The sequence below is a fragment of the Colossoma macropomum genome, unplaced genomic scaffold, assembly GCF_904425465.1.
Source record: "Colossoma macropomum unplaced genomic scaffold, Colossoma_macropomum, whole genome shotgun sequence".
Classification (NCBI taxonomy): Eukaryota; Metazoa; Chordata; class Actinopteri; order Characiformes; family Serrasalmidae; genus Colossoma; species Colossoma macropomum.
The window spans coordinates 1,113,368-1,125,699 of NW_023494803.1; the positions used below are offsets into that span (position 1 = coordinate 1,113,368).

At 38.5% G+C, this 12,332-nt stretch overlaps 1 protein-coding gene across 1 annotated transcript in view; it reads left to right on the forward strand.

Annotated features, from left to right (window-relative positions):
* The window catches only part of grid1a (glutamate receptor, ionotropic, delta 1a), a 644,001-nt gene that overhangs the window by 607,422 nt on the left and 24,247 nt on the right, over positions 1–12,332 (forward strand). The window lies entirely within an intron of this gene.

Genomic DNA, 12,332 nt, shown 5'->3' on the forward strand with positions numbered 1-12,332 from the left:
CCCCTTCACAAGCGCTGGCATTGTGTCTTATTCCAGAAGAAGTCCAGGATGATATGTACAAAACAATCAATTACATTCAAACTGAGTTTAATAAACCGGAATTGTCAAAAATGTCAGGAAAAATAAACTTGTTACTCCTTTCGGGTGTCTTGATCCTTTGAAAGGCTGAAATTATACATTTGCTTCCTGACAGACAGGAACAGCACAATGTTTAATCATTTTCCCCACTACAATAACACTGTTACAGACCGTCTGCAGTAACAACACTCTTTATCTCTTTAGTCTAAATGAGCAGTAATATTTCAGCATGTTTATAGTGGCATCACAACCATCTGTTTTTGCAGCTTAGCTCATCATAGTAACATCATAGTATCAGCCCCCCCTACCATATAAGAGCACTTTGTAGTTCTACAGTTACAGACTGTAGTCCATCTGTTTCTCTGATACTTTGTTAGCCCCCTTTTACCCTGTTCTTCAGTGGTCAGGACCCCCATGGACCCTCACAGAGCAGGTACTATTTGGGTGGTGGATCATTCTCAGCACTGCAGTAACACTGACGTGGTGGTGGTGGTGTTAGTGTGTGTTGTGCTGGTACGAGTGGATCAGACACAGCAGTGCTGCTGGATTTTTTAAACACTGTGTCCACTCACTGTCCACTCTATTGGACACTACTACCTTGTCAGTCCACCTTGTAGATGTAAAGTCAGAGACGATAGCTCATCTGCTGCTGCACAGTTTGTGTTGGTCATCCTCTAGTCCTTCATCAGTGGTCACAGGACGCTGCCCACAGGACGCTGTTGGCTGGATATTTTTGGTTGGTGGACTATTCTCAGTCCAGCAGTGACACTGAGGTGTTTAAGAACTTCAGCAGCACTGCTAATCCACCCGTACCAGCACAACACACTCTACCACCCAAATAGTACCTGCTCTGTGGGGGTCCTGGGGCGATCCTGACCACTGAAGAACAGGGTAACAAAGTATCAGAGAAACAGATGGACTACAGTCTGTAATTGTAGAACTACAAAGTGCACCTATATATTAAGTGGAGCTGATAAAATGGACAAAGAGTGTAGATACAAGGAGGTGGACTCAATGAAGTGGCCATTTGGACCGTTTACACAGTACATCAAAGTCTCATTTAAAAGCAATGCAATGCAATTTTCTGTGATATGAGCCCTTTGTATCTTGTAGCTATTTTTTCCAAATAGTGTTTCAATCTGCTTTTGGTTATTTTTAGACCTTTTGAGCTCTCATATGCTGCTGATTTATGTGAATATCATTGCATTACTTAATTTTCTTCAGTCATACCTGCCTAGATTGCACTTCATTTCCTTCATGTAATGAGATCTTGATTTAAGTATTCTTAAATTGCTACTTCTTTTTTGTAAAAGACTCTCTCTGCCTTGTGGAATCCGACGAGAGAGGATCTAAAAGTCTGTAGTGCAGTAATATGAAAAATGCCATGCTGCATTGGTTCCCAATCTCATTTCTGGGGACCCATTGATCTGCAGAGTTTTCTCCGCTTGAGCACACCTGATTCAGCTCATAAACTAATTAAACGATTCACTAATTTCTTAACTGAATTAACTGTAGATTCAATTATGATTCAGATTCCATATTTGATCAAATTAGAACAGGAAAGGACACTAAACTGTGGATCAGGGCCTCGACTCAGAAACACTGATGGATCAAATAACTGAAGATCGGTATGCCTACCTGGAGTTCTCTTCCATCACAGTAGAATTATCTTTCAGAAATGCTTCTGCTGGCTGTCAGTATTTAACTCTTTAACTTACTGTTTCTGTGTTGAATCTCAAGTTTCTGGAGTGCGAATCCAGGTCGAATCGTGTCTGGGGTTCAAGTCCGAGTCGAGTCTTAAGTCTCCGGACAAGTCTGAGTCAGGTCTCAGGTCTCCAGAGTGCAAGTCTCTGGGATGCAAGTCCAAGTCAAGTCTCAATTCTTGAGCATGCAAATTCGAGTCAAGTCTTGAGTCTACATAGTGTGAATCCAAGTCAAGTCTTGAGTTGCTGGGGTACGAGTCCAAGTCGAGTCTCGAGTCTGAGTCATACTGGCACCCTGAAGACTCGAGTCGGGTCTCAAGTCTCCAGGGTGCCAGTTCGACTTGAGTCTCAAATTTCTGGGATGGAAGTCTAAGTCAAGTCTCAAGGTGCGAATTCGAGTTGAGTCTTAAGTCTCTGGGGTGCAAGTCTGAACCAAGTTTTCGCGTGTATGGGGTGCAAGTCCAAGTCGAGTCTCAAGTCTTTATGGTGCAAATCTAAGTGGAGAGTTGAGTCTTTTGGGTGCGATTTGAGTCTCGAGTCTCTGGGGTGTAAGTCCGAATCAGGTTTTTAGATTCAAGTTCTGGGTCGAGTCTCGAGTCTTTGGCATGCGAGTCTGAGTTGAGATTCGAGTTTCCAAATCACAAGTTTGAGTCTAAAGTCTTCGAGTTGCGAGTCCAAGTCAATTCCTGCGTCTCTCGGTTGTGTTTCAGTTTCATTATTATCTGCACCACTTCAGCAGCTTTAAATACCAAACCTTTCTTTGGTCTGAAAGACAGAAGTGCTGTATGCAACAATTACGATGCTTAAAATAAAGGGCAAAACTAATTGAAATGGTTGATTAGTCTGTAGCCTCCCGCCCAATGACAGCTGGGATAGGCTCCAGCACCCCACCGCGACCCAGAAGGATAAGCGGTTTAGATGATGTATGTATGATTAGTCTGTAGTTTGTAAGTGATGTAAACTGCAGTAAACCTCCATGCTAAACCTCTGACTTTGAACACGTAGGTATCGATGGGAGGCCCCACAGCAGAAATCACCCTGTGTTTAACCTCCTTAACTCACTCCATTTTCACAATCTGAGAAACTATCTTAATAAAGTATCGACTGTAATCCAGCTGCTTTCTCTGCTTCAGTGCCTTTATTATGTAGCATTAGTTGCGCTTCTGTGTCATGCTAGCTAAATGTTATTGTTTATAATGCCGTGAGACTGAATTTTTATTCTAAGCCTGTTCTTTCATGGCTGCCTGTATCTCAGTACCTTTTCTTGCATGTTCAAATCACTCCTGTCACTGTTTTGAGATTTGCTAATGCACTGTTACCATCATTAGAACGTAAGGTTGGAATTATAAACCCTTATCTGGATTGGTTTTGTTTTAATAGTGTGAAGCTAGTGGGAACTAGTTTGATCTAACCTGTGTGAATGATATCCACCATGTAATTCTGTCACCACTGAACCAACTGACCATTGTGCTCATCTGTCACATGTTGATTCAGAAAATAGAGTATTGAGTTGTTTGGTTTGTTAGTTAAGCTGATAGATATAAAAGTAGTAGTCATTCTGTTGTTTAGTAGTTATTCCGATCTCAGAAGGATGTAGTCCTGTTCTTAGAAAGACTTATAATGTCTTATAATGTTATAAGAAGGAGTTTATTGTATTCTTATAAGGTTACAATACATACCACTTTTGCAAGTGCAAACAAATTTTATTAAACATTACCTTCTACTTGCAGCAAATACATCTAAATCTAATACAATCTTAACTTGGACAATAATGTATTTTAACCTTACTGAGCCAAGTGTCTATTCTGAGAATTTGGAGAAGGCCAGTTAAGATTATTTAAATCTGCCTCGAGATGAGTTGTTGTGCAAACATGTTCATGTTGGCCAGAGAGAAACATGTAAGCATGTAGAATCAGCTGCAGTGTTTTCTATCACTGAACACTGCAAAAAATGTAAATGCACAAAGCAAATCACCTTTATTGCACAAACATTTACATTCATTTTAATGGTTGTTACTGATATTATTATTTTGGTAAAATACTGTATGTCAGAATAACTGGTTTAACCTGTGAAACTGCGAATTACAGTAAAAGACCGTATTTGTAAGATGTTAAACAACTAATTTTACAAATTTTTACCATCATTGAGAAAAAGCTAATTTTACTGTTAATCTCTTAAAAAGCCAGACTTTATTAAACACAGTTTGATAATCTATGGAAAGCTTAACCAGTTAGCATTGGAATCTCTGTAATTACTTGGTATATAATAAGCCTCTATAACCTAAGAATAGCTCAACCAGTTTGCAGTGAAGTCCCTTTAGTTACTGTATAATAAGCCTTAGTATGTAATAAGCTTGTAATTGTAAGGGTTTAATCTGCCCGTATGATGTGTGACATTCCCATCTACTGTGTTCTCTCATTAAATAAAGTAGTTTATAACAGACTTTTCTGTCTCTGAATCTCAGAATTTTCGCCAGTGTTGAGTCATCATGTGGCTAACAGAGAAGAGCAGGTTGAACAGCAAATATAGGCAATGTTAGTCAATCTTTTTTTAAGATACATCTTGTTTTCCACTTTGTTTCTTTAAGCGAACATAGCATTTACACCTCCTATACATTTATATTGTGCAGGCTGGAGCAGCTTTCAATGTCCTCACAGCTGTAATTAGCCTGTTTCTTACTACTATTATAACTGTATTGTCCTTCTGCTGCATTTTATTGCACCATTAGAGTGCAGGAGTCCAGCGGGAGCTTTTAATTATTCTCCCCAGCTTTAAACTTGAAATGAGCATGAGTGCTTTAGGCATTGCAAACACGCTGTTATATTTCCGAGTGCACAGCACGCCGAGGCACTCCACTGACCGGCTCTAAATCACATGAGACCAGATGTGATCTTAAAATGAGGTGTTGGATTGTGGCGTTAGTTACAGCTAACAGGGATATGCTGTCTCTGAAATTCGCCCCCAGATTCCTCTGGTTCATGCTATTTTAGCATCTGGAGCATAATGGATAACACAAGCTAAACAAGCTAGCTAGCTAGGAGGTCATGTTTATTTTTGCCACAAGTAGTGTGTTTTTCATGCTTGCATGCTTAATTACTGTTTTCAGCCATGCTAACTTACATTACATTGGTGGGCTACTGACAGGCTTGACGAGCCTGTTGTAGAGTGTTAACGAGCGCCACCATCACCCTCTACTTTGAGCTCTTCATACATTCATGCTGGACTGGTTTAGAAATTTCACTCTTAGTTTGTTCCCGCTGCACTGTTAGAAATGAAGGTTCTGTTCAGGTACGTTTTTCATTCATCAAGGTACAAACAGTGTAAATGTTCCCTCAAAGCTCCAACAGTGGTTTTAAGGTCTGATTGTGAACCTCAAATAAGTGTTTCCAGGTGAAAAGTTCGTATTTGTACCTTTTCATAACCGAATGTTTTAAAACAGAACAGTAAAATAAAAGCCTGGAGACGAGACGGGGTGTGTGGAGTCAGTACAGCTTAGAACATATCATTACAGTGGATTATGGTTCAGTTATGTTCCCTGACTAAAGGTACTGAGATGGAGCCTTGAGGGTTCCACCCCAGTGACAAGAGGGGCACTGACCCAGAGACAGTTTACTACTCTTTTTTCTGAGAGTGTATAATAAGTCTAAGTTCCTGCCCACATTTATCCCAGATTTCTCATGGTTGCTCCAAGACTTTCTTAATGTGAGGTAACATCTGGCCCTGCAAGACTATACTGGCTTTTAAGAAAGCCACTGCTCAGTCAGGGCTCTCCGCTCAGCGAAGCACTTTCAGAAAGTCTTTGGCCCTTATTCATCAAAGCTGAGCGCCATTCTCCTTCTCTGATTCATGAAACTGCTGTATTACACTGAGACAAGCACTGATATGAGAGCAGTAGATCAATCAGCTTCAGCTGCTTGGAAATAAGCACCTGCAGGCTAGCCCATTATTTGCAATTGACACCCCCAATTTACCCTGCTATACATATAATTTGCATGAAACACACCCTAATTCATGCAGGTGTTCTGATAGAGAGCTAGTAAAGGGAAAGCATTCAGGTTCATGAAAAATTGAGGCTGGTTCCTGTATAGTCTTTCATTCTTGCTGCATAGACCTCTGAGGTTGTTCATCATTTAGTAATCTATGTTCAAATAAGGACTGTCTAAGCTGTTTTTTTCTGTTTTGAGAAAACTGAATGTTATTTGCATCCTATTGTAACCACAAATAACCCATAGCTGATACCTATGTTTGTTCCCCCAAATGTCTCTGAATCCTCTGAATTACAAAGTCATTAACCCTCTGGGGTTCACAAATTTGTGTCAAATTCAGTGTTTCTATATATGCTTCTCTATCTTTGCAATAACACAGCACAGAAATCCAGTTCAAAGATTTCCTGAATCTGTAGAGTCGCCCTTTCCGTTGTAACGTATCACGAGATCGTACGTGACTCACATCTGGAGTTATGAGGCTATGACAAGGGGTTGAGAAACATACACTATATTGCCAAAAGTATTCACTCCCCCATCCAAATCATTGAATTCAGGTGTTCCAGTCACTTCCATGGCCACAGGTGTATAAAACCGAGCGCCTAGGCCTGCAGACTGCTTCTACAGACATTAGTGAAAGAATGGGGCTCTCAGTAGCTCAGTGAACTCCAGCGTGGTACTGTGATAGGATGCCACCTGTGCAACAAGTCCAGTCGTGAAATTTCCTCACTACTAAATATTCCACAGTCAACTGTCAGTGGGATTATAACAAAGTGGAAGCGATTGGGAACGACAGCAACTCAGCCACGAAGTGGTCGGCCACGTAAATGACAGAGCGGGGTCAGCGGATGCTGAGGCGCATAGTGTGCAGAGGTCTGCACAGAGTCCTGACCTCAACCCAATAGAACACCTTTGGGATGAATTAGAGTGGAGACTGCGAGCCAGGCCTTCTCATCCATCATCAGTGTCTGACCTCACAAATGTGCTTCTGGAAGAATAAAAATTCCCATAAACACTCCTAAACCTTGTGGAAAGCCTTCCCAGAAGAGTTGAAGCTGTTATAGCTGCAAAGGGTGGGCCGACATCATATTAAACCCTATGGATCAAGAATGGGATCTCACTCAAGTTCATATGCATGTGAAGGCAGACGAGCCAATACTTTTGGCAATATAGTGTATCTGCCCCTTACTGTGTGTAATTGGTGGATTTGTCTGTCCATCTACGTTCTGTGTGAAACTGACCAATGGACACTCAGGAAATCACTAAGGACTGACAATCTCACCGGAAACCCTTCAGTCTTCATTCAGTCCACATCGGAGACTCATGTGAAATGGTATGCAGAGAGTTTACAGCTGCTGAAGCTGCTGCAGCAGTGTTGGAAAGTAGCAGAGCATTCTGGTTTGAAACATACAGGTAAAATATTTGTGCAAGTGCCTTTAGACAATTTTAAGAAGATGTGCAAAAATCAAGAAAATGCCCTCTGACCCCAGAGAGTTTAATAGTCAAAGTATGAATATTGCTACATATATGCTACATGCAAGTGTGTGTTAATACACTTCACTACATTATGTTAAAGTAAGGTTACTGCTATAACTTATACATGTCAGCCAGCTTCTTATTCAAATTTTCCATTCCACCTTAAATGGAGCAAATGTTAAATATTACTGCTGATCTATTTAAGGTGGAACAGAAAATTCAAATAAGTGGCTGGCTGACTTTAGCTTTGCATTTATTTGTTGGAAGGAGCAAATCAGGGTCTAGATTTAGCTAAAGGATTAATGAACTAGTAAATTCTGATTAATATTTACACATTAAATAAAAAATTTACATTCACTTCGACTACATGGGAATTTGATCACCCAGATGTACCAAAGACAAAATTGGGGATTCCTGACACTGTAAAATTTGGGCACTAATTTCATGATCATGAATGTAAGTACCTTTTATCAATAAGGGTCACTGTGAATCGTCCAAAATAAAAGCTTAGGTGCACTAAAATAAGCAAAAAGAGAAAATAAATGAACCATGACAATTAGAGCTAAGTCTTCTATTCAGACCATAAATGTCAAGACTTCAATGTCAAAAAAGGAGAAATAAACACCTCTGTGGTCATTTCCTCCACCTGCCCTTAGGATTTCTAATAGTTTGTTAGCGCTAAGCTAGCAGTGGTGCACATTACTATTTTTGGGGCATTTTAGATTAAGCTTGGAAAACTGACCTTCGTAAAAGAAGTTCTATATTGTTTACTTTGTATATAAAAACCAGATTGTATATAGATTTTACCTTGTATGTTGCAGTTTTGAGTGATTGTTTCAGATTAATATTAGCTCTTTATGATTCACCTATAGTTCACACTTTGGAGTATTAATTCCTTAAAATTCACCCTTTAGAGGATTCACTCCTCATAATTCACACTTTAGAGGATTCACTCCTCACAATTCACCCTTTAGAGGATTCACTCCTCATAATTCACACTTTAGAGGATTCACTCCTCATAATTCACCCTTTAGAGGATTCACTCCTCATAATTCACACTTTAGAGGATTCACTCCTCATAATTCACCCTTTAGAGGATTCACTCCTCATAATTCACACTTTAGAGCATTCACTCCTCATAATTCACCCTTTAGAGCATTCACTCCTCATAATTCACCCTTTAGAGGATTCACTCCTCATAATTCACACTTTAGAGCATTCACTCCTTATAATGAATTATGAGCATTCTAAATGGCCTAAAGGTCCTCTAATACTTGTGAATTCAGTTTATATTTTAGACCATTCTCATTCATTCATGAGCAGAGCATTCTAAAATGTCCCCTCCTGACCCATACTGACCCATTATTTATTCCTCCAATTCCTAATTCATGTTCCCTGTTGAGCGTAATTTAGACAGGCGAGGGTGATGTTTATTGTCATGGTCTAAAAAATAGCATTTTAAGTGATGCTTGGACCAACAAGCCTCTGTACACCATTAGTGATGTTCAAACAACAACTGCATCTGTTTACATGATAAAAAATTATCCAAAGCTCTTCTTTGTGGGCTATTTGTATTAATAATTATTAGCAGTACTAAAGTACCCATGCCTGACCTGTGTTTTATTATTCATTTATTTCACATACTCGCAGGCACAGGAACTTGATTTAATTCAAATTGTACAGACCTGCTCAGCAGGGTTCAGTGTTTATGACTACACAATAAAGCCTGCCTTTTCTTTTTTTTTTAAATGTGCTAAAACCATTTTTTCCTTTTTAACAGTGGGAAGAACTGTACCTGTAATTATATCGAGTAATTGTCCTGATTTTATCACTGTCAGATTGCCCATTCAATCTGCAAATAATTGCAAAGAGTCCTGTTAAATAGCCTTGCCTGGGTTGATGGGGGATGCTTATCTCCACATGGCATCAGTGCCATTTGAATGCATGAAGAAATACAACATATGCCGCAAACACAACATATGCGCTGTAATTAACTTAATAAAACAATAGAAACATTTGTGCTTGTTTTAATCTGTTAATTGTGGGTGAGTAGGAGAGGTGAGGGAGAACTGTGGGCTTCTTATAACAATGACTATTGTGTTTTTTAGTTTAAAGTCTGTATAAAGTCCCTGTTACTGACAGAATGCCTGTAAGTAAACAATGAAGTTTATGGTTTTTAAAGATAAGATAAGATAAGATAAGATAAGATAATCCTTTATTAATCCCACAACGGGGAAATTTGCAGTGTTACAGCAGCACAGAAGACAGAGCAGCAGGAAATATACAAACAATATATAAAATAGAATAAACAATAAAAATATAAAGATATATGTATATGTACAAAAATTACAAGAAAAATATACAAAGTATTAAATTTAAATTTAGAAATGTAGAAATGTATGTATTGTAGTGAGTATTGCACAGTGAATAAAATAGCAAATAAATAAACAGTAATAAATGGAGAAATTTTGCACTTGACATAATTGCACATAATGGTGGTAAACATATTGACAGTGATCCACAGTGAATATACTACGCATGGTGGATCGAGATATTGCACACAGTAAAGTGCTGTGGCAGTAAATTAGTGTAAAAGTACTTAAAAGTGTTAAGTAAATTAGTGTAAATTACATTGATTTGTTGGTATCATGTTACATGAACCCTGCTGTATAACACTGACATTTTCTTCTGCAATAAAACAGTGTCGTATTACTATCACAGGTAACTGTCATAATAGGTGTCCTAATGTCTTGACAGCTAACTAAAGTGCATTAAAGTCCTTTTAGGGACTTTACAGAGATACAAGACCGGGCTTATCTCTTTAAATGGGGAGAGACTAAAATACTTTGAAAACAAGATCAAATTACCATTTAAAATCATATTTGAAATCTGACTAAAACCTCATAAATGGTGTTTAGCGTTTGGCAGGTGACCTAGGCTGTCATGATTCTCAACATTATGGCATCTGTCATGACAATTACCAGCAACATGACACTGTTATCTACCTTATTTTTCATATGACCACTGTCAATTTCACGATTATGATTGAAATATGTGATTAGGGAATGGAAGTGAACGTTCATTACCATATTTAGCAAAGCCAAAGAAAGTGTGCTTATTTTTAAGTCATTGTTTTGTCCTATTAAATGTTTCTGAGGCATTTTGGGACACGGTGCAGGTTGTGGTGGTCAGTACAGCTGAGTGAAGATGAAATTACGGCATGAGCAGCAATGCTGCAAGCATAAATAGCACAGCTTCAGCAGCCATGCAGAGCTTAAGCACACATGTAAACATGACTCCTTGAAAAAGCACATAAAATGCAACCCGATGATGAATTGCCAGTTGAACTTCACTGTTTGCTCCTAACAGGCTTTGGTTTACATTATATTCTCTTTATAACTGGATTATGACCTCACCAGGGTAGGCTGAGCGGATAGCAGAAGGCTAAGCGGCTATCATGCTAACTTTAAAATGAGAAAAGACACTCTTCAAGTTTTCTGACTACTTAAAAAGTGAGGTATACAAAGTAAAAAGTGTTTCTTACATGCTTGTTAAAAGCTGAAAAATGTCTGTATTTAAACCAGCGCTGACATAAAAAGCCCACAACCTCACTAGCTATAAATAGGATCCTCTGACTAAAGTGAGATGTGGATGGATGAAGCCGCAAACATCAGCACGCAAGTATTTAAGCATCCCAACGAGAAGATTATTGATTATTGATTATTTTTATTTAGTCCCACATTTCTAACATGTTAGGATGTTATAGGCATTCAACTTATTGTCTGTTTATGCTCTGCTGAAAGTTCTGTCTATAAGTCACTTAAAGCATCATGGGGTGCAGGAAAAAAGTGGATACACTGAACAAAATGACAGTATATGATATCTCCGATGGCATGTTTATGGCATGCTTATGCCACTGTTATGTAGCAGGGTTCATGTGCAGTGGGACTTTGGGCCATAAATGTTAAAAAACTTTTTTCCTGCAGAAATTTCTATAAAAGCAGTGGTGTAAAGAGCCGCTCTGCTGTCTGGGCAACACCATGCCGCTCCACTCCCTGCTCCTCTCCCACTCCGCACCACCCCAGATAGCAAGCATATATCAGTCCGCTGGCTTGAGAAGGTTGGCACCCCGCTAACTGTACGCCACTGCTGGTCCACCCTCGGACCACCCAGATTACTGTCCTGCACACAAGCTCTAACTAGTTTTTTATCTTCCCAAACAAATTTCAAATGCACACAGTCTTAACTTAATTTTAGAGAATAAACTTAGACAAATATTACAAACACATGAGAGGAAAAAAATAATGACTAGGCCTGATATAAAATGATTTTATAGAAAATGTTGCTGACTCTGTGCTGGATTAAAATTACTTACTAAACTACTCATTTATTAGGTATAATTAAAGTAAAGAAAAGAATGAGTGATGGTAAGTGGAATTTTATCTGTTACTCTACTTAACCGCCAGCGGACAGCCCAGAAAACACTGAGCAAAACGCTGTTGGAGCATCAGCTCTGCCATCAGTGGGCCAATAGTAGTTCAAAATCCTCTTTCTATCAGGGACTCAAAAAGTCTGGTACCCGACCACTCCCTCACACTTCATGCATAACGTAGACTACTGCTTGAAATGTTTGGAATCTCTGTTCAAAGGTTTGGACTCAATATGTGTTCCTATTTAACACTTATTTTTAGTTAATTGTATAAAATGAATTCAGTATGTTTGTCCCTTGCAACTTCATAGTTTTCAAATAATTAAAAAAAAGCAAAATAAATAATAATATATCAGCTGTATAAAATTATAATACACATCAGGAATACCAAATATTTGAAAATTGTTGATTATTATTTGAAAAAGATCATTTGAGGAAAAATATGGTGATAGATAATAACAGTAAAATTTACTGTATGTAATAACACAACATTCTTGACCTATTGAATAAAACATACATACGCACATAAAAATATCTTTGTTTAAGTTACATTGTTTTACACATATATTGTTATAAAATGTTACTTAATGTCCAGTGATGTTTTGTTGATTTTCTAAGAGATTGTTTTTTCACATTTTATTGCACATTTTCTATTTATTTGTT